Source organism: Tenrec ecaudatus, chromosome 11, assembly GCF_050624435.1.
Source record: "Tenrec ecaudatus isolate mTenEca1 chromosome 11, mTenEca1.hap1, whole genome shotgun sequence".
NCBI classification, from domain to species: Eukaryota; Metazoa; Chordata; class Mammalia; order Afrosoricida; family Tenrecidae; genus Tenrec; species Tenrec ecaudatus.
Genome location: NC_134540.1, coordinates 118,101,315 through 118,123,246, shown reverse-complemented (window position 1 = coordinate 118,123,246; position 21,932 = coordinate 118,101,315).

Below are 21,932 nucleotides of genomic sequence, written 5' to 3'. Positions count from 1 at the left end.
GTTCTCAGGAGAAGGCTATGCCCACATAAAAATCTCACTGACTATCTCCAGATTGGCAGCCTAGACTCCACGCCTACACTCCTAATCCTTAACTTGACACAAGATTAGGTGACTACCACAGGCTCCTAATCCATAACAAGCCCATTTATTTTTTCCCTGCATACCGACACCAATCCAATACCCAAAGCTTTACAAAATGGGTGGAGATCTACTTCTAAAACATGAATATAGAAAAATCGCTTTTGCTTGAAGGCTCTCAAGGAAATGCTCACTGAAAACTCCATTCCTATTATCTCACCTCCCCCAAATTAGTCTTCTTCTGGGCTTTCAGTCACACCAAGATCTCTCCTGCCCCAAGGCCTTTACATGCACTGTCACCTCTTCCAAGCCCTGAAGTGCCAAGTTCAAAGTTCCAGTTAATTTCCCTGATCCTGAATTTTAAGAACGGTGTGTTTGGGAGGGAAGGGGTTGGGCTGTTTGTTGAACTGCTGGGGTTTGGAGCCATTTGTCATGCAACCTCATTTTGTCAATGACTGGTTAATTAATGCAGCATTCATTTGCCCTTCTTCCACTCACAGCACATGGCTTGTATCTTTGGGATCACTCTTCCACCATGCTCCATCTCCATGCTTCTGCTGGCATTGACCCAATCTGCCAGCTCCAGGCCTGGCTAGTCAGGGCATGACTTTCCTCTCTCCAAAGGGACTGGGTCAGACTCAGTATGAGACTCATGCTAGGTTAATGATATCTAACCCTAAAAAATGCCCCAGAAACAATTTCCCCATTGCCATAGAAGGTCCCTGTGGGGTTTCTCAGACTGTAAATATTTATGTGAGCAGAAAGTTCCATCTTTTTCCCTATGAGGTAGCTGGTAGGGTAGCACTGCCAACCTTGCAGTTAGCAATCCAATGCTTACCTGATAGTACCACCAATGATTAGAAAGGAAAAGAGCCTCTCTCTAATAGAATTCCTGAGCTTCTAGATAAAACTACAGCTGTCATCAGGAAGCCTGCATGAAACTCAAAAGGAAACAGCTCTGAAAGGAAAAGGTTCAAACTCTGATGGTATCAACTGAGTGCCAGAACCCAGCTATTCCTGATGCTCTGTCCCCAGACTTACAAATTCCATAAACCTACCCATTAATTCCTTCTCCTGCTCCTTCCCTTCTCACGCCCCAAGGTACTTTGACTTAGCTTTGAAGGCACACACAACTTCACGGGTTCTGCCTTGCACAGGTGTCTGCTTGCTTCCAGTTCAGTCCTGACATTGTCCCTATCTTTAGCCATGTTAGGCTTGCATCCTAGAGCTTTCCTTTGCTTGTCTCCCTATTGCTCTTGTCCTATGAAGTCTGTGGCTTTATCTTTAAGTCTAAGTCCTGCCCTTTCGCTTTCGTAGAAATCTGTCTCTGTATCTTGGCTCATGGCAGGTTGTGTCCTTCAAAGATGACTGTCCTAATGTTGCACATCGCACATTCTCTTGTTACAAGATGAGTTTGTGTTCATTTTTCCAGAAACAGGGCCTGCTTTCCCTCTTCCTTGCATCTTGGCAGGCCTTTGACTATGGCAGAAGTGTTGCTCTGTGACTTCCACCTGGTCGTATTGGGTTGTTCACCATTGGGACCCTGTCAGGATGTTGCAAGGAAGACCAAGCCAAATGAAAATGTCACATATAGGGTTCTTCTTGAGCTCCAACCAATAGAAGTATCAGTCGTGTGAGGGAGTGAGTCTTAAGAGAGCTGCAGCCTCTGTCCTTTGAGCTACCCCAGCTAATGCTTGATGAAGCCAAAACTAGTGTCCTCACTGAGCTCTGCCCAGATTGCAGATTTGTGAGCAAAATTGATATTATCATTACTTTAAGATGTTATTTGTGGGGATACTTTCTGTTAGCAGCAGATTATCAGAATACTGCCTAATCAGACTGCATTGCCAGTTTTACTCTCTCTCTCTCCATATATAGATATAGATATCCTCTACTCATCTGTCAGTTGGTTGTACTATAATGGTTTGTGTATTGTTATGGTGCTGGAAGCTCTGTTCCCAGAATTTCAAATACCAGCAGGATTGCCCATGGTGGACAGGTTTCAGTGAAGCTTCTAGACTAAGACAGACAAGGAAGAGGGGCCTGCTAGTCCACTTCCAAAAATTACTGAAAGAAAACCTTATGGATCACAAGAGAACACTGACTGACTAATGTGTTTTGGACACACTATCAGTGGACAATTGCTAGAGGAAGACATCATATTTGATGAAATAGAGGGACATGGAAGATCCTTATTGAGGCAGATTGACCTAATCGCTGCAACAATGGACTTCAACATTCAGGAATGTGTGACAATGGTGCAAGATCAGACAGCACTCCATTCCATTTCATATAAGGTCTCCATGGATCACAGTAGACTTGATGGCACTCTCTATATGTTTGTCTTCAGTGACTTCCCAGAGGGCTGCTCTGCCTGGCAGCCTCTATTCTTCATGCTTCCAAATGGGGAGCACAACAGGTCCATAGTCACTGATATTCCCCTCAATCCCCAGGTCAAGTAAGGAGGCATGAAACTAACTATGATGTTCTCTTTGCCTTGTCTCTCTTCCTTTTCCCCTCCTCCAACAGGGCTAGAGGGGGTAAATACTTACCTTGCAGTCTAGAAGAGAATTTCTTCCACACCAAAATCTTCTCCTTCCTCAAAAGGCACATACATGCTTTTCTCCTTGTTTTGAATTAAAATGGCAGATGGGATGGTAGGAAAGAAAATGAACTAGTCTAACAGAATGGCCAAACAGATTTACCTTCCACATAAGAATGCAAATAACTCCTCAATCTTGTTATAGAGTCATGATATGATGAGCTCCATCAAAGCAGAGTAGAACACCACGGAGGTCAGACCAGAAAGACCATATTGAGTTGATTTTGTATGAGAGATTCTAGTTGCTAATTATACTTTTCATAACAGACAGATGGCAGGTATAGAAGCCCAGACTTAAAATGTCTTTATCTAATTGCCTGCCTAAATATATATTTGCAATATGGTCCTCAAAGGGAATACTTTCTTTACCTTAAATTCCATTTCTTTTTCCCCTTTTTTATGTAATTTTATTGAAGTATCATTGATGTACAATAAACCATAGTGTGTTTTGCTCTTTGAGGTTTTTAAAAAGAATCATTTTATTGGGGGCTCCTACAACTCTTATCACAATCTATACATACATCCACTGCGTACATTTGTTGCCATCATCATTCTCAAAACATTTGCTTTCTACTTGAGCCCTTGGTAGTAGCTCCTCATTTCCCCTCCTTCCCCCTTCCCCTCCCTCATGGACCCTTGATAATTTATAAATTATTATTCTGTCCTATCTTACACTGTCCGACATCTACCTTCACCCACTTTTTTGTTGTCCCTCCCTCATGGAGGAGGTTATATGTAGATCCTTGTAATCAGATCCCTCTTTCTACCCCACCTTTCCTCCATCCTCCTGTTATTGCTACTCTCAGCACTGGTCCTGAAGGGGTCATCTGTCCTGGTTTCCCTGTGTTTCCAGTTCCTATATGGACCAGTGTATATTCTCTGGGCTAGCCAGGTTTGTAAGGTAGAATTGGGATCATGATAGTGGGCGCGGTAGCATTTAGGAATGAGAGGAAAGTTATATGTTTCATCGTTGCTACACTGCATCCTGACTGGCTCATCTCCTCCCAGCGACCCTTCTGTAAGGGGTTGTCCAGTTGCCTACAGATAGATCTTGGATCCCCTAACTGTACCCCCCCTCATTCACAATGATATGATTTTTTTTGTTCTTTGATGCCTGATACCTGATCCCTTCTACATTTTGTGATCACACAGGCTGGTGTGCTTCTTTCATGTGCGCTTTATTACTTCTGAGTTAGATGGCCACTTGTGAACCTTCTAGTTTTTAAAACCCTAGACTCTTTATCTTTTGATAGCTAGGCTCCATAAGTTTTCTTCACCACATTTGTTTATACACCCACTTTTTGTCTTGAGTGATTGTGTCGGGAAGGTGACCATCATGGAATACCAGTTCCTTAAATTCCATATCTATAGGCTTAAGTCTTACCCACAGGAAACCTATTTTTATTTTATCCCTGGAACAAAATCTTGCAATAATTTTCTCTTTTTGGGCAAGTCCATCCTCAATCACTTATCCTTTAACATTTACAAGAATTTATCTGTAACCAACCCCATTTACATAGTCTCATTCATGCTATTTCCACAATAATTGCTAATAACCCTATTTTTTAGAATCGGCAGAAAGCATCAATATCCCATTGCCACTGGGTTGATTTCAACTCAGTGGTACCCTATAGGACAGAATAGTATTGCCTCATAGGTTTCCAAGGCTGAAAAAAAATCTCTTTATTGTGAGTTGGGTGAAGGTTTACAGAATACATCTGTTTTCCATTTGACAGTTCACACATATTTTGCTTCATGATATTGACTGCAATCTGCTCAACGTAATATCACTTATCGCACTTCCTCCTTGTATTTCCTGTTTCCATTCCCCCTTCTTTCCTGACCCTTCTGAACTTTATCTTTGAATAAATTATATCCTTTTGATTCAAAGAGTTGATTAGTGTTACTTTTTACCTTATAGATCTACCTATTGTTTGGCTGAAGATTGAGCCAAGGGAGTGAGTTCAGTCCCAGATCTGAAGGTGCCTAAGGACAACAATCTTGTGGGTTCCAAGAATCTCTCTCTGAGCAATACCACTGAACATTTAAAATAAGTTTAAACTTTGTTGCACATATTTCTCCTATTCTATCCCAAAATTCCAAAGCAAACTCATTATCATTGTGTTGAAGCTGACTCATAGAGACCCTACAAGATAGAATAGAACTTCACCCTTTGATTTTCCAAGGCTTATATCTTTACCAGAGCAGACAAACTCCTATTTCTCACATGGACCAACTGATAGGTTAGAACCACTTTCCTTGTGGTTAGGAGATCAATGAGGAGTCCACTCTGCCATTAGAGCTCGTTAAGAATGCGATCCAGCATCCCCTAATGCTATCCCTCTCAGATCAGTTGGTAGTGGTAATCAATGTAAATCTTAAGGGGGTCAGACTGCCACATCGTAACTCTTCCTTGGGGAAGATGGTGGGTTTGAACTGCTGATTGATTAGCCCTTAAGTGCTTAATTATTGCCTCACCAGGGTTCTCCTTAACATCAAAACAGTGGACACTTATTGGTCTATCTTACTGGTCTCTGTTCCCTAAAAATTGCAATTCATCCACAGGGTTTTCTTCCACAACACACAGCTGCTAGTGTTTTTGGTTTGTTTTTCCACATGACTTCACCTTCCTGGTCAAAGCTGATTTGTCCAGGGCTAAACACACAATGAAAACATAGCCATATTTGCACACTACAAAATTTGAAGTGAGACAGCAAGCTATCTGTTGAGTTTTTTGAATGACTGAAGTCTAAAAGGAAGTGTTATGATACAGGAAACAGTGAGTTTTGATGTCCAGGATCTATGCTGGGGACCCAGTTGGCACTCCGAATGACTATTCAAAGTTGATGGTATGAATTCTCCTCTTCCATGACCTACACATATAATAGCTATAACCACTAAGTCCATGATTTGACAAATGTCTTGTGTGATTGAGTTTGGGTTCCCCATAGGATTAGATCCTGAGACAAAGGTTTTAATTAAGCCATTTTCTGGGGAGATATCAATAAGGAAATGGGAAATAGAAAAGAGAAAGAAGGCAGCCAATGAAGAGTACATTATCGAACAATTTAAAATTGTGAGCAACTGGAGGTTAATCTTACTGGAGACACTGTAGAAAATCCACTAGTTATTCTGCCCAGAATGTGAGGGAGTGTGGCTATTTGTCCAACAACTCCTATGGGTCATTGGTTAAGGGTTACTCCAGGAAGCAAGAATTAACTCCACAACCTCCTAAGCCATGCATGCTCAGGTACAGTGGTCTACAGAAACTAGAGAAAGCAAGAAGAGAGATGTGCTGGCCATTCGGAATTAGGCTAGCATGCCAAGTTGTCAGACATGTCAGGTTCTTGAACTATCATAACTTGAAAGTCATCATGATCCTGTGAGATATACCACTGGTATTTCAAACACAAGCATAGTTACCCGTGGTGGAAAATTTTCAGAAAAGCTTACAAGCTAAATAGACTAGAAAGAATAACCTGCCAATCTACATCTGAAAAAAATAGTGGTGTTTGTGGAGCACATTGATAGCAGTGGAATATTGTTTCATATAGTGCAGGATGATGAACCCCTCAAGTTGGAAGACACTCAAAATATAATTGGGGAAGATCTGTCTCCTCAAAGTAGAGTTGACCTTAGTGATATAAAGTTTTCAGGACCTATATTTGTTGATGTGGCAATGACTCAAAATGAGAAGAAACAGCAGTACTGCAATAACCACTAACAAGAAGATGGGATGCATGAAATATGGATCTAGAAAAATTGGAAGCCATGAAAAAAATGGAACACATAAAGATCAAACACTCTAGGTGTTATTGAACTGAAATAGACTGGTATTGGCCATTTTGAATGTCACAATAATATGGTTTACATACCAGAGTAACAAATTTGAAAGGAATGGATGACTTTCATGTTAAAAATGAGAATGTTTCAACATCGATTCCAATGTTCACCATTGTTAGGTGTAGGATATATTACACCTACAAGGATGAATAATTAATAAAGTTATTATTCAAATTTACACACCAACCACTAATGCTAACAATAAAGCCATTGAGGATTTTTACCAACCTTTTCAGTCTGAAATTGATGAAACATGCAATCAAGATTACTGATGACTTGAATGCAAAAATTGGAAACTAAGGAGGAGGATCACTAGTTAGAAAATATGGCCATGGGGATGGAAGCCACCTGGGAGATCTCATGATAGAATTTTCCAATAAGGATGGCTTATTGATTGAAGATTTATTTTTCAGGGATGTAAACAGTAACCATAGACATGGATCATGTATATTCGATAGAAATACACAGGAATTAAATCAACTATATCTGTTGAAATAAACTACTATACATACTCGAGTATAACCCAAGGCAACTAATTTTACCCCCCAAAGCTGGGGTGCTTTTTCAGCATAAAAAATGTGCTGAAAAAACCTCGGCTTATACTCAAGTATTTACGGTATAAAGAAGTTCAATATCATCAGTCACGAGACTGGAGACGAACTGTGGAACAAACCATCAATGGCAAATTCAACTCGAATTCCAACAAAATTAAAACAAGTCCCCAAGAGTCAAAGTATGAATTTGAGTATATCTCATCTAAATTAGAGGATACTTCAAGAAGAAAGTTGACACATTGAACACAAATCACCTGAGATGATACGAGTTCTGCAATAATATCAAGAACATCATAAATAAAGAAATTCAAAGATAATTAAAAAGATAGAAACTAAAGAAAAGACAAAACGGATGTCACCTTGAATATGGAGTAGCTGAAGCCAATGAAAGAAATGATGAAGTACGAAAAAGAGAGAGAGAAATATAGAAATAATTGATGAAGTAAAGACGCTGAATAAAGAAGCTGAACATAAAATTTCAAAGGGGAATTCAAAAAGATGGAATAAAGAATTATATGAAAAGGTGCAAAGACCTGGAATTAGGACAGCAAAAATGAAAAGCATGTGCATTTCACTAGCTGAAAAAATGGAAGAGAAATTCAAAATACAGAATTACACAGATAGCATCAAAAGAAGATGAAAGGCATTCACTGACCACATGAAGCCCAGGCTCCACAGCGCTGAGTCCAGAAGACCAAGATAGCATAGGGTTCTCACTGCAGATTGCTCTGAAAGTGCTCACAGTAGTAGGCCCTGGATCAACTGGGGAAAATGTAGAACTCAAAATAAGAAGACTAACCTTAGGATATGATAGGCACTAGTGGAATTCCCATTTGACACCTGACCTCACCTCCATGGCTCAACTTTCAGCCCCCAAATAGGAGACCTATACTGTCAACGATGTACAATTCAGAGCCCAGCATTTTTCAGGGAGTTACTCAGAAGGCAGGAAGGCATGGGAACGAAAGACCAATGGAAACGGCAAACAAAGGGAGGGAATAGGAAAAGTAGTATTGCATTGTAGGTATTGCAATCAATATCATAAAACATTGCATGAATTGTAAAGAAAATCAATTTACTCTGTAGATTTTCCCTCACATCACAATCAAAACAGTGTAAAAAGAAAATAAGTCATATGACCGAGTACACTGGTAGATCTTGCTGAAGACCAATTTCCAGTGTTAAAAGATGTCACTTTGAGGAATAAGGCACAGCTGAGCCCTAGTGGTATAGTGGTTACAAACATAATGCGTCAGAACCAACCAAGTTGGGTTGCTCAACACAAGATCAGCAGTTCTGCTCCCATACAAAGTTCCAGTATTGGAAACCCACAGGGATATCTCTCCCCTGTCCTATAGAGTTGCTAAGGGTTGGAATCAACTTGATGGCAGTGAACTGGATGTAAGCCAGGCTGACTAGAGACACAAATCAAGTGACACTCATATATGTGCAATAAATAGTTTTTAATCAAGAAGTCATTATAGTATTTCTATTTCAAGGAAATATCCCAGGCCAGTCCAACTCAAGTCCATAAGTCCAACACTAGCCCATAAGTTCCTTTCCAACTTACGCAGTTACATGCAATGATGCAGAATGCAGGGATGTCAAAGGCCAGTGATTGCAATGTCGTGTGGACCCAAGGTCGATGGAAGCATGGCAAGACTCTGGCAGCTCTCAACGTGGGCAGGAAGCAGTCAGGTGAATGCAAAAAAAGGGGAGCTTCCCAGGGCCCTCCTTATGAGAAGGCCATGGCCACAAAGAGGCACCATCAGGCTATGGTGTGATTGACAGATTGGATACCAACCTTACACTTTTACATATCTTCAAACTGACATAAAATTATATAACTATCAAACTATGGCATTTTCAATCACCTCATATGTACTTGAAAATGGACAATAATTATGAAAGATAAAACAAAAGTTGATGTCTTTGAATTATGATGCTGGTGAAGAATATTGAATATTCCATGGACTTTCAGAAGAAGGAACAAATCTTTCTTGGCGGAAGTAGAGCCAGAATGCTTCCTAGACGTGAGAATGGCAAGACTTCATATCACATACTTTGGACATGTTAACAGCTGAGCATAGTCCCTAGAGAAGGATATCATACTTGGTAAAGTGGAGTGGTGAAAAAAAGAAGAAGGTCCTCAATGGGATGAATTGGCATACTGGCTGCAAAAATGGTCTCCAACATTAACTGTGAGGAAACAGGCTGTGGGTGCTATGAGTTAGAGCCAAATTAACAGTGTCTAACAATGACAACTCCCCTCCCGCGCCCCATCTGTCAATTTGCTGCACTGTGGTAGCTTGTGCTTTGCTGTGATGCTGGGAGTTAGTCCACTAGTACTTCAAATACCAGGCAGGATCACCCACGGTGAACAGATTTCAACACAGCTTCCAGACTAAGAACTGACAGGACGACAAAACAATCAGACCACTTCTGAGGGATTCACCATTGAAAACTTTCTGCATAGCAGTAAAATATTGTCTGATATAATGCCAGAAAATGAGCCCCTCAGATTGCAAAACAATCAAAATATCACCGAGAAAGAGAGCTTCCTCAAAGTAGAGTCCACCTTAATGATAACTCAAAACCTCACAACAGGAGCTGTAGATAACATCATAATAAATGGAGAAAATATTGAAGTTATCAAGGATTTCGTCTTGCTTAGATTCACAACTAATGCTCATGGAAACAACAATCAAGAAACCAAATAACATATTGCATTAGGCAAATCTACTGCACATAACCACTTTAAAGTACTGAAGATCAAGAATTTCACGTAGGATTAAGTTGCGCCTGGCCCAAGGCCTGGTATTTTCCGCCACATCTTATATGCATGTGAAATTTGAACATTGAATGAGAACGACTGAAGGAGAACTGGTGCATTTGAATTAAGGTACTGACAAAAAAAATACTGAAAGTACCATGGGTGGAGAGAAGAACAAACAAATCTGTCTGAGAAGAAGTGCAGCTAAATGTTCCTTGGCAGATAGGATGGCGAGACTTTATCTCATGTACTTTGCAGATGTTATCAGGACAGACCAGTCCCTGGAGGACACCATACACATTACAGTGGAGGGGTGGCAAAAAGAGGAAGACACCCGATCAAATGGATCGAGACAATTCCTACAACCATGGGCTCAAACATAACAAAATTTTTGAGTATGGGGCAGGACCAGGCAATGTTTCATTCTGTTGTGTAGGCATTATTATGAGACAGAACTGACTTGAAGGCATCTAGCAACAAAGTGTACTAAAGCTTCTGGCACCTTCATTTGCTGATGGATTATAATTCAAAATGAGAAAAATCATTGCAACAATTAATTAATAATCAGAACATGAAACGTGCAAAATAAGAATCTAGGAAAATTGGAAATCATAAAAAACGGAATCTGACCTATAAAGATCAATATCCTAGGCATTGGTGAGTTGAAATAGTCCCTTTGAATCTTAAAATGATAAGAATGACTACGCTGACAATGACAAATTCAAAAGAATGTCTCTTTCATCCTCAAAAAGAGCATTTCTAGATCTATCTTGAAGTGCAATGCTGCCTGTTACAGAATAATATCTATCTTCATACACAAGGAAGGCCGGTTAATAGAACCATTATTCAAATTTTCTCACAAACCACTAAAGCCAATGAAGAATTGTAACAACTTCTTTAGTCTGAAATTGATCACACATGTACTGAAAATGCATTAATAATTGTTGACAATTGGAATGCACACATGGAAACAAAAAGGAAAGAAGAGTAATTTGAAACTATGGCTTTGGGGATCGAAAAGAAGCTGAAGACTGCATGAAAGAATTCTGCTAGAGCAATAACTTCCTCATTGCAAACACCTTTATTCAATAACAGGAGCGGCATATATACATGTGGAATACACAGGAATGGAATTGATCAAATCTGTGGGAAGACATGATAGAGAAGCTCAATATCATTGAGACAAAATAAGACAAGGGGCCAACTATGTAACAGACTATCAATTACTAATATGCAAGTTCAAGTCAAACCTGAAGAAAATTAAAATAAGAACAAAAAAGAGCCCAAATACAGCCTATATTATATCTGTGGTTGGCTGGGGTTTCTAGAGAAACAAACCAGTGATACTGCTACATGTAGAAGAAGGAAATTTATATCAATAAAGAATTTTACATTAAGAAATCCACACAACAAGAAACCCCAGTCCAACTCCAGCCCATAAATCAGATGCAAACTAGAGGCCCTTCCAGACTCATGAAGCTGTTGGAGGAATAGCCCAAGAAACAGGAAAACCACAGGTTAGTGGAGGCAGAGTTGGGAGAATCCAAAGTCAACAGGCAGTTGGCAGGCCACAGACAGCTCTTAGGGTCAGCAGGTTTCATGGTGATTGCCATCCCAAGAAGCCAGACGTAGGGGCCAGGGTCTTTTCATCAGGAAGAAAAAGAGTGAGCCCATTCTCCACAGTCTACTTATAGCTATAAAATAGGTCACACCCCCAAGGAGACTGTGACCTGCACCTTCTGAAGATCCTGGTCAAGCTAAATTGACACCAAACCTTACTATCACAATATCTCACCTGAATTTAGAGCCTATCTCAAGAATGGTTCGGACATACTGAACATTAATGATCAGCTACCAGAAGACTTGTGAAATAGCATAAAGGTCATCAATCTTTTTTTTTTGTCATGTTATCTGGGGCTATTTATTTATTTATCATGAATCATTTTATTGGGAGCTCCTCAAAAAGATCATTATAATACAGTAAAGAAAGAAAATACTACAGTGGATATGAGAGGAGACTGTGAAACTTGCTCTTGAACCTAAAGCAGCTAAAGCAAATGGAAGAAATGATGAAATAAAAGAGTTGAACAGAAAAATTTGAAAGACCAGCTTGAGAAGGTAAAGTAAAGTATTATATTGTAACGTGTAAAGACCTGGAATTAGGAAAGCAAAAGGAATGAGTATAGTCAGCATATCATAAATTGAAAGAACAGAAGAAAAAAATCCAAGCCTTGGATTAAAATGTTCAAGGATTATTTATCAAACTATTGAACGATGCAGGGAGAATCCAAAGAATATGGAAGGAGTACACAGAGTCTCTGTACCCAAGAATTAGTTGAGGTTCTACTAGCTCAAAAGGTCAAGAGGAAGTTGAAGCTGCAATGTAAGCATTAGTGAAAAGCAAGGAAGGGATAGGAATGGAAATATTTCAACACGCTCATGCAGTGATAGTCCATGTCAAGAAATTTGGAAGATAGCTATTTGGCCAACCAACTGGAAGTGATTAATATTTGTGTCCATTCTAAAGAAATATGATGCAACAAAATCTGCAAATTAATTTAAAATAACATTAATATGACATGCAAGTACAATTTTATTGACGATAACTTTAAAAGTAGTTATAGCAATATGTCAACAGGAAGCTGCCAGAAATCCAGGCTGTATTAATAGAGGGCATGAGGCAAGGTATATCAATGCTGATTTCAGATGGACCTTGGCTGAAAGCAGAGGATAAAAGGAAAATGCTTACTTATGTACTATTGACTATGCAGAGGATATGAGAACAATGGGAATTCCTGTACATTTAATTGGGCTCCTGTGGTACCTGTACATAAACCAACAGGAAGTGGTTCGAATAGAACAAGGGGATACTGCGTGGTTTAAAATCAGGAGAGTGTGTGTTGTGGTTATATCCTTTCACCATATGTGTTAGACAGGGTTCTCTAGAGAAACAAAACCAGGACATTTATGATTTGATAGATAGATGGAACACGAAGGAATATAACAGCTAATTAGTCCACATAGCAGTACAGAGGACTCAGTTTAACTCACTTCCATGCAACAGTAAATATGGCAGTACAGCCAGGCAGCAAACTGCAGAACTAGGTAAGGCAGCCACACACTGGTCTGGTCACCAGAGAGCAACTGAGAGATAGGTGTGGCTGCTGAGCCATTTATCTCTTTGCCCACTAATCAAACTGCAAACTTATTAATCCCACATGTTCTTATTGGCCAGGTTGGCACTATAAACCTACCTATCTATCACACTATACTTATTCAAATAATCTGAGAAGCTGCTCTGTATGAAGAAATTGAGGCATCTGGATTGGAGGAAGAATCATTAACAACCTGTGTTATGCAGATGACCCAGTCTTGCTGGCTGAAAGTCAATAGGCCTTGAAGTACTTACTGATAAAGCTCATATAGTACACCTTCAGTATAAATTAGTCTTCAACACTAAGAATACAAATGTCTTCTCAACTTGACAAATATAAACACACAACATCATTACAAATAGAGAAATGTAGCTAAACTCTATTTTATTTGGACCCACAATCAATACTCACAGAAGCAGCAGTCAATAAATCAACGTATTTCACTGGAAAAATCTGTTGTAAAAGACCTCTTTAAAATGTGAAAGAGCAAATGATTTACTCTGGGGATTAGCAAGTTATGCCTGCTTTTAGCCTTGATATTTTTAATCACCTTAGATGCATGTGAAAGGAGTCTTAATTTCAGTGTCTGGTATGGGTTGAATGACTCACAGCAAGGTTGGTGGTTCAACCCACTTGCTGCTCCACAGAAGAAAGAGGAAGCTATTTGACCCTGTAAAGATTTACAGCCTTGGAAACCCTATATGATCACTATGAATAACAATAGACTTGATGGTAATGTTTGACATATGCATGTGAAAGATGGACCATACATAAGGAAGACTGAAGAAATTATGATGCCTTTAAAATATGATGTTGCAAATAATATTGAATATACCATGAATGCCCAGCAGAACAAAGAGGTCTGTCCCGGAAGAAGTACAGCCAGAATGTATTTTAGAAGTGAGGATGGTAAAACTCCATTTCATATACTTTGAACATGGTATCAGGAGAAATTAGTCCCTAGAAAAGGACAAAATACTTGGTAGAGCATCATCAAAAAACAGGTAAACCCTGAATGAGATGGATCAACACAGTGGCTGTAACAATAGGCTAAAATATGACCATTGTGAGGATGTCACAGGACTAGAAAGGCTTTTATTCTATTGTGCATAGGATCACTATAAGTGGCAGTGCGTGAGTTTTTGTTGATTAACAACACTGGGATTTGAACAATGTCCCCATGGCATATGCTAAACTGTCACCATGCTGGACACAGTTGATCTTTGTGGCTTTAGAGGGTAATTATTTAGAGGGTTATGATTCCACTGAATTTTTTTCTGTGTATTCAAACTATTCCATCCTAAGATTCCACAGATCTATCCAAAGCAAGCTCACTGCCATTGAATCAATGCTAACTCATATCGACCCTACAGGACATGGGTAAAATTGTACCTGTGAGGTTCTGAGACTGTACCTCTTTACAGAGTAGAGTCCCATCTTTCTCCCGAAGGGCAGCCGGTGATTTCAAAATACCGACCGTGCAATTAGCAGCCCAATGTGTAACCAAGAACTATTCAGGGAAGCTAGAGGGAGAGCATGAAAAGAAATGAGTAGTTGAGGTGTTTGGATGCGCATCCATCCCTTTGTTCTACTCTCTATGACTTTTTCTGAGTTCATTCAAAATGTAAATTAAGACACAAAATAGAATTCTACCCAACCCTGCTATATGCCTAAACAGTATCGATTTTTCTCATTCTTACTACTAATAGAAGCTCAATTTTGTTTGGGTGTTAATGTACCTACTTAAATCGCTCACTCCTAGGCTCCCTTGCAGCTATGCATGAGCACTTGACCCAGTTTGGGCCAAATATGTGTAGGTGAAAGATACTGAGTAGGATTCCCAAGAAAGTTTTTGTTGTTGTTTAAGGCAAAACACTTGTCTGGCATAACCCATTTCATTTTTGTCCTTGGCTCTTCTGCTGTCATGCTCCGTAGTCAGAATATTGAAAGATGGGAGAGTTACATAGGTTACATGAGTTTGGCAGACCAAAAAGCATGCATTCTCCTATATCCAAGATGAGTCCCTGAGCAAATACGCCAGACCTAGGCTACCTATTTCAAGACTTACTATTGTATAAGACAAACCCCTGTGTGGTGCAAAGGGTTAACACAATTCACTGCTAAGCCAAAGATGCCTTGGAAGAAAAACCTGGCAATCTACAATAAAAAATTCAGCCCTTGAAAACCTCATGGAGCACAGTTCTACCCTGAATCATATGGGGTAACTGTAAATCAGAATCAATTCAGTGGCAACTTGTTTGGTATTTTTGGTGTTAATATAAGAAAAATGAAGCTTTTGTGATTAGACCTCTAGAGTCGGTTTGTTTTTTCCCATGTAGCCAGATACAATTTGGACTGATAGAGAAATAATTAAAAGAATGTAGAGTTAAGTAAGCGTAATGATTATGGAACTAATCATTTAGCAATGGGCTGCTAACTACAAGGTCAGTAGTTCAAATGCACCAGTCGCTCAGGGGGAGAAAAGTGAAGCTCTCTGCTTCTGTAAAGATTTACAGTCTTGGAAGCCCTATATGGGGTTGCTATAAGTTGTAATCACCTTGATAGCATTGTATTTGTTTGAGTTTGGTGACTAGTATGTAACCTTTGAGGGGGTAGTAATAGACACTTTGAATACTATTCTTAGCACTATAGGTATTATGTCTTTTGCAAATGGGTAAACGAACAAAAGCGATATTCATTTTGTGTTTTCTGTAGTTTGCCTTATTCTTCCAAGAAGATTCCTCAAGTGTTAAGACCCAGTCTTCTCTGGCATACTTGAATAAAAGAATAACTGATAGACACAGACTTGAACCCTGGCCTGTGTGATCTTGGGTGTGTCACTGTTTTTCAATCCATTTCTCATCTGTGAACTGGGGATTACACACATAGCCCACAGGGTTGTTTTGGAGATTCAGAGTAATGTGTGTGTCTTGGATTGAGTGCCCTTGCATGCCGAGCTTATTCCTCAGGCCTGGGTGCAGGGAGTCTATTTGAGATCTGATGGTAGGGAGTGGGAATAGGAAAGCAGACGCAAGACTGAGTTAGGGGGAGAAGCAATCACAATGGGAACGGGGTGTTGAGGCTTTTAATGTAGGATACAGAGGCTTGATTCCCCCAGGACTTCTGAGGAACATGGGTTCTGTCCTAGAATTGCCTACCAGAAACAGGAGGCTGGGCTCTTCTTCGCCTGTAGTGGTGTTGAGCATTCCTCCTAGTAAGGTGCCCTCTCCTACCTTCCTGGGTTTGGCTTTCCATGCCTTTGAAAAGGCTTCGAGGCAGAAGGACATGGAGAGCTGCGTGCTGCACATTTGTGATAAGACACCATTTCAGCAGGAGCCTGCACTTACATAGAGCCATTCGCCACTGCTATGATGGATATCAGGAGGAGCCCTGGGAGTGCAGTGGTTACAAGTTGGTTTGCTAACTTCAAGGTCAGCAGTTCAAAACTACTAGCTCCAAGGAAGAAAGATGGGGTTTTCTACTCCAATAAAGCGTTGTAGTGTTTGAAACTCGCAGGGGGCAATTGTACACTGCCCCACAGGATCGCTATGAGTTGGTATTGACTGGAAGGCAGTGAGATGGTGTTAGAGATGGGTCAAAGGAATGTGGCATGGCAACCCTAAGAATCTGCTACAGAACCATAAAGTGCCTGGGATAGATGAGTTTATTGTGCTTGACCTTTTAAAACCATCAAACGGGCAACAGTTAGAAAGACAAACATACCAAGTGTCATTGGAGATCCGGGGAAAGCAGAGAAACACTGCTAATGATGCAGGTTTGCTGCACAGCAATCTGGCAGAGCTTAGTGAAAGCCCATTGAATGGACCCTAGGACCTAGAAGCCCTTCCTGGGCGTACAACCAAAGAAGCGCAGTCACTGAGTTGACTTTCATTCCTCATGACCCTATCAAACAAAGCTGAATGGTTCCATGATGTTTTCAAGGCTTCTATTGGGAAGTAGACAGTCGTGCCTTTATCCCACAGTGTGTGGAAGACGGCTTCAAACTACTGACCTTTGGGTTAGCAGCCAAGCACTTAATATCTCCCCCATCAAAGCTCTCTCCTGGATGTATAAAAACAAACAAAACCCCAGTTGATTCTTCCTCATTAGCAACCCTACAAGGCACAGTAGAATTGCTGCTTTAGGTTTACAAAACTAAATTCTTACGACAGCAGACAGCCTCTCTTTGCTCCATGGAATAGCTGGTGGGTTGGAACTGCTCACCTTGGGGTTAGCAGCCCAACGCATAATTCCTGGGTATATAGGCCAAGCTTTTTATCCAATTCACAGGGCCCTTGGGACATTTTTACAAGAATGGTCACCACATTGATGCCTGCAGTAGAGAAGAGTTGGAGCCGAATTGGATGCCAATCAACAGACAACTGAAGAAGGAAAAAAAAGAAAGATGATGATTGCTCATGACCAAGTGGCACGCAGCAGCACATGCAATTGATATGCAGCATGGCAATAACTCTTAATGACATTGCAAGGAGTTGAAAAGGTCAAAAACGGAATCAGATTTATATTGCAGTACCATTCATGGAAGCTGAAAGCCCATTCACCAAGCAGCATGGTCTAGTGCACATGGCTGTATGCCTATAAGGACACACACACACCAAGCACCCAACAGGGGGTATTAGTCTGAAGAGGGGAATGGAAGTGATGTGAATGTGGAAAAGGAGGGACAAAACACAAGCAGGGCCTGACATTGATCAGGGTTCACGGTGTGCTATAAATTAGGCATGATTAATCACTTCCCTGTACCAGAAGGCTGAGCTAGATTTTTTAAAGCAAATCGAGTGCCTGGAACACAATGGTTGTTAGCTACTGTTGAGTCAGCCTCCATTCCAACTCACTGTGACAACCAGCTCCCAGTGACTCCATGGGACAAAGCGGGTGCATAAGCACATACGAGCATGTTTTCTTGATGTGCACTAACCCTTTACATACAACTCTCTTATACATACGTGTTTCTGTGGATTTGTTTCTCAAATGCACCCAGACTAACATAAGCTGCGTGGTACGCATTTAAGAAGCCTAGACAAGGGCAGGGCAGGATATTCGGAAGGACTGGATCCAGAATTAGAGAGGAAGGAGCCCTGGTGGCAAAACGGGCTGCTAGCTCCCTGTCCCAAGGGGGACAATGAGACTGCTGGCTCCCATGAAGATTTACAGTCTTGAACACTCCATATAGGGTCACTGTGGTTGGAATCCACTGGACGGCAGTGACCTTTTGGGATTGAAGGTGGAAGCCACCAATGACTTCCTGCCATTGAGCCAAGGAGCCTCCGGAGAGTGTGTGAACTTCTGGAATGCAGTGAACAACCTCTGCACATCTGCTTTTCGTGCTGCCCAAGTCATGCCCTTGGCCTTTGCTTAAACATATTCATCCAGAAGTGAACCATCACAGCTGCTCCCTCGGGAAGCTGGGGGCTGAGCTATCTGGTTCCACTCTGTCAGCATTTCTGGTCCGGGTACCTGCCCTCTGCCCCGGCACAGGCAATGTGCTTTTGGAAGCAGTGCTCCCTGGGTAGTAGGTGTGATTTGCCTCCTCTGGCCTAACATGATGAATGCTGAGAGGGGGTGGATACTAGGGAGTTAAACTCCCTGAACTTTACCTAGCCCAGGGGAAAACTTATTATTTAAAGTAAGTTTTAGACAGAATCTTTAGAAAGATAAATTGTTAACTTTATGTACACAAGTACTCCCCAACACATAGGCTCAACCTCATAGGCTGTGGATGACCTTGAGAAGGTGCTCAGTCACAATGGGTTTCTATCAGGATTGAGAGTTCAGCTCTCTCAACTCTCCAACTGGTTATTAGCACAATAGTATCGTTTCTATTTATGTATTTACTTTGTTTTTAGGGGGAAAAGACTCCCAATTCAACTATATTTTATTAGGAACTCCTTTGCTAAGTTTTACACAAGAAAAAGGCACAAACTGCTGTTCTGGATGAAGGACAGCATCCGCATGAGGCCACAATGGTGTCGGAAGGACCCACAGCCACAGTGACTTAAATAAAATGACACCCATTCTGTCCTGCTGACTCTGACTCATAGTGACTCTGTGTAGGGATCCTGAAGTTGCTACCTTTACAGGAAGCAATAACCTCATCTTTTTCCTGTGGAATGACTAGTGGCTTTGAACCAGCGACCTTGCTCTTAATAGTCCAACACTATCCAGCATTACCACCTGGGCTCCTGAAAACTTAAATAAGACATAGAAAACAAACAACTTTGTCACAAAATTGTGACTGAAGACAGATCAATACATGGAGTTTCAGGAGGGCCTGTGAGAGCATGAGCAGGACCTTCATTGGGATGTGCACACTACCGTATATCCTTGAGTCTGGCCCGGGGAGTGGACGCAAGCACACTGCCTGAGGGACAAGTTTTCCACTGCAAGTCAGCAGTAGGAAAGAACTCAATGGCGGCTGAATCTGTGGCCCCTCAAAATGGATGTAGGGTCTCCACATAGGCTCTCACTGGGAGCCACAGCCTATTGCTCAAAATTTAAGCTCAAATACGACTTAAACGCCAAACATTCCGTTTCCTTAAAATAGGGTACTGCCAGGATCAGCTAGAAGTCTGCATGACCTATCAGATCTCAACGCCGATCTCAATTCACTTCACATGATCCATTCTACCAGTCATGTCAAGGACAACTAGAGATCTGCAAGGACGAGCCCAAATCGCCTCCTCACTTACCCATTCCAGAGGCTGTGCCTGTATAACCTATCGACTAACACATTCCCATATGCCGTGGTTATGAAACCAATCATCATGCTGGAATAAGGACCAATCACGATGCAAGGGTCAGGGTCAATGGGAAAGCAAAATAGGGGCTGAGGGGAGGCAAGAGGGGTCCCTTCACTCAATCCCTAAACCTGATCTAATGTCACTAGACTGGGGTCTTCCTCACATCTCAAGGGCACCCGATTCATGATTGAAGTGAATTGTGCTTATTCAATCATTGTTCTGCTTGCTGTCCTGCTGTGCTGCATCCTCTTCTTGCTTTTTTGTGCAAGGCTCCCTCTGTTGTGGTGACAAATGGCTTGAGAGGGATTTGACATAGGGAGAAAGCACACCCACATCAACTGTTACCAGAAGCAGACACTAAGTCCATTTCTCTCACCTCACAGAACTATGCACACCAGACACTGGTAGGGCTGCCTGGGAGGGGAACACTTAGTGCAGTGGTTCTCAACCTGTGGGTTGCGACCCCTTTGGGAGTCATATGATCCTTTCACAGGGCTCACCCAATTCATAACTGTAGCAAAATTACAGTGATGAAGTAGCAAGAAAATCATTTAATGGTTGGGGGAGGGGGGCATCACCACAACAAGAGGACCTGTATTAGGAAGGTTGAGAACCACTGCCCAAGGGTGTTTAGGACTTTGCTGCCCTCAAGGTAATCAGACATTCCTGAAGGCAGAGCCACTGCAGGAAGCCCTTCTGGGAAATGCCCTGAAGACAGGTCTCAACCAACTCCACCCTCACCCTCGGAGATCCTAATCATAGGACGCATGGAAATGCTCCCTGCCACTTCGAAGACTGTAAGTCCATGGGAGCAGAAAGCCTCCTCTTTCTCCCTTGGAGTGGTGGCTGGTGAGTTCAAACTGCTCACTTTCTGGCTAACATAACCCACAGACCAGCTCCCCCTGAGCTCAGTTTGGTTTGCCGCACAGCACACATTGTTTGAAACCTTCTGAAATAGCTGTGCACATGTGCAGGTTGGGGGGATTTCGCACAAGATGCAGTTTTCCACCCTCTCTTGGCAAAAATAATTTTTGCAAAAGGCCTGTATTCTCTTCTGGATCTGAGTAGCAGCTACTCTCATGAAGTCATAGCACATACATTCATGCTACAGTCCTCCCAACTCCCTAATGTCTTACGCCGAGTCTGCTCCATGCTTTTCTGTGTCCTACATGGCAGCTGTAGGCACCCAAGGCATGGGCTCTGCAGCCTGGGTCCAAATCTCTCCTTCCCACTTCCTCACTGTGTGGTCCTAGGCTCATGACTTTATCATCCTGTGCCACTGATTTTTCATCTGTAAAATGAGGCCAGAATAGTGTCCACACATAGGCTTGTTAAGTGGAATAATTGAATTATTATACACAAAAAGCTTAGAACGGTGCTTGGCATCTTGCAAATACTATTAGGTGGTTTAACATAGGGACTGGGTCATTCATTACATATGCTCAGGTTCAAACTTCCGGCCAGGAAGGGGTGGTACACCTAGGTGGGCATTACACCTGGATTGGCCCATCTGGGCCAGGTGAATTCAATCCAGCCATTGGGGTTGACCATGACCGTCAACCATGCCTCCCTATGGAGGAATTGAAAAGGAAGGATCTTGACCACTCCGATGTCTCCCTTCACCCACTTTTCTGTTGTCCGTCCCCCAGGGAGGAGGTCACATGTAGATACTTGTAATCAGTTCCCTCTTTCCAATCCACCCTCCCACAACCCTCTCAGTATCACCACTCACAAATTATCAAGGTTTCTTGATGGATGGGGGAGCGGGGAAGGAGGGGAAAAATGAGGACTTGATGCCAGGGGCTTAAGTGGAGAGCAAATGTTTTGAGAATAATGAGGGCAATGAATGTACAAATGTGCTTTACATAATTGATGTATATATGGATTGTGATAAGAGTTGTATGAGCCCCTATTAAAACGATTTTTTAAAAAAGAAAAAAGGCAGGATCCCGGAGCCCACTGAGTGACTTTCTCTCCAGCAGCTTCTAGGTAGGCTGTGCCCCGTGAGGGGCCCTGAGGTGCCTGTGTAAACCTCAAACTTCTTCTCTCAAAAAACTCACTTGGATCACAATCCAGGCTTCGAAGTGAATTCTTTCTCGCGCAAAGCCAAGGCCTGAGGTATATCTCTCCCAGGAGAGATCTAACAATAGTATCTCTTATTATAGC